The sequence below is a fragment of the Penaeus vannamei genome, chromosome 5 (assembly GCF_042767895.1).
Source record: "Penaeus vannamei isolate JL-2024 chromosome 5, ASM4276789v1, whole genome shotgun sequence".
NCBI classification, from domain to species: domain Eukaryota; kingdom Metazoa; phylum Arthropoda; class Malacostraca; order Decapoda; family Penaeidae; genus Penaeus; species Penaeus vannamei.
This window is the reverse complement of record NC_091553.1, coordinates 45218344-45220462: the sequence shown is the minus strand read 5'-3', so window position 1 is coordinate 45220462 and position 2119 is coordinate 45218344.

The window sequence follows — 2119 nt, the reverse complement described above, 5'->3', positions numbered from 1 at the left end:
CCCCTCCCCCTCCTTTCCTCCTCCTCTTCTCTCTCTCATGTTCAGTAAGGTCGAAGTTTGTTTGATAAGTCAAGGTGGTTAATGACCTTATTTACATTGTCTACCCCTTTCTATTCCCCTTTTTTATTATGATTATTACTACTAATATCATTATCATTTTCGTATCAGTATTATCATTATCATTTTTGTTATTATCATTATTATTGTCATTATGATAATAATGATGATAATTACTAATATTACTATCATTATTGTCATTATTGCTAGCATTATCATCAATGTTGATACTATCATTATAATCATTATTATCCGTCATTAATATTTCAGTCATTATTACAATTATCTTTATAGTCACTATCACTTTTATTATTCTTATCATTAGTCCATTATCATTGTTTTTAATATGTTTTGCAATTAAACTATATTTCTTGTTTACTGGGGTGAGGGGACGGGGTGGAGGGGGAGGGATGAGGAGAGGAGGGAGGAAGGGAAGGAGGAGAGGAAGGAGGAAGGAGGAGAAAGAGGAGGAGAAGGAGGAAGGGAAGGAGGGAGGAAGGAAGAGAGAAGGAAGGGAAGGAGGAAGAAGGAGGAGAAGGAGGAAGGGAAGGAGGAAGAAAAGGAGGAGAGGAGGGAGGAAGGAGGAGAGAAGAAGGAGGGCGAGGGAGGAAGGAGGGAGGAGGAGAAGAAGGAGGAGAAAGAGGAAGAGAGGGAGGAGAAGGAGGAGGGGAGTGAGGAGGGGGTAGATGGGTAATGGTCGAGAGAGAGAAAATTGATGTTTTTCTATATAATTCCCCGTAAATGATAGTGAATTATACGTAATCATTGCATCAACGACAGAAATTAAAAACATATTTGTAATGATGATAATGTGATAGAGAGAGAGCGAGAGAGAGAGAGAGAGAGAGAGAGAGAGAGAGAGAGAGAGAGAGAGAGAGAGAGAGAGAGAGAGAGAGAGAGAGAGAGAGAGAGAGAGAGAGAGAGGAAGAGAGAGAGAGAGAGAGAGAGAGAGAGAGAGAGAGAGAGAGAGAGAGAGAGAGAGAGAGAGAGAGAGAAAGAGAGAGAGAGAGAAAGAGAAAGAAAGAGAGAGAGGGAGGGAGAGAGAGAAAAAAAGTGAGAATAGGGTAATGCGCAACAATACAAAAATAAGTTACAAAAGAGACTACTTATGATGATTTTTTTCCCTTTCTTCTGTCGTCACTTTAAAATCATCATCATCATCACCATTACCATTATCATCATTATCATCAAAATTACCATTATCATCATCATCATTATCATCAAAATCATCACTCTCATCATCATCGCCATTACCGTTATAATCATCATTACCATTATCATCCTCATCATTATCATCAAAATTACCATCATCATCATTACCACCATCACCTCTATTTTCATTACCAACTTTTCAGTTCAGCAATAATAATAATAGTAATAATGAATATATAATAGATAATAGTAATAAAAATGAAATAACAATAATAATGATGATAATAATGATAATAATAATAATAATGATAATGATGATAGTAATAGTTAAACGAATGATAATAATGATAATAATAGTAATGATAATGATAATAATGATAATAATAATTAACAAATATATAATAGGCAATAGTAATAAAGATAAAATAACAATAATAATGATAATAATGATAATAATAATAATAATAAATAAACTAATGATAATAATAATAACAATAGTAATAATAATGATAATAATGATAAAGATAATAATAAATAAACTAATGATAATAGTGATGATAATAGTAATAATAATAATAATAATAATGATAATAATGATGATAATGATAATAATAATAATAATAATAATAATGATAAACAAAGAGAAAAAAACAGACTTTACATAATATTAATCCAACATCACATTCATCAAACCCAACATACGAAACACAACAACATTCATAAACAGCTGATGAGTTCATTTAAACATCGCTGTTGTGGTGACCTTTGACCCGTGACCTCCACTGTCGCCTCCAATGATGAATGGGCGGACCTATGACGTAAGAGTGACGTCATCGAAGAGGCGGGGTTTTGTCTCTTGTTATGATTCTTCGTCGAGTGATAAATGGGTTAGTGTCGTTGTTGGCGCGTA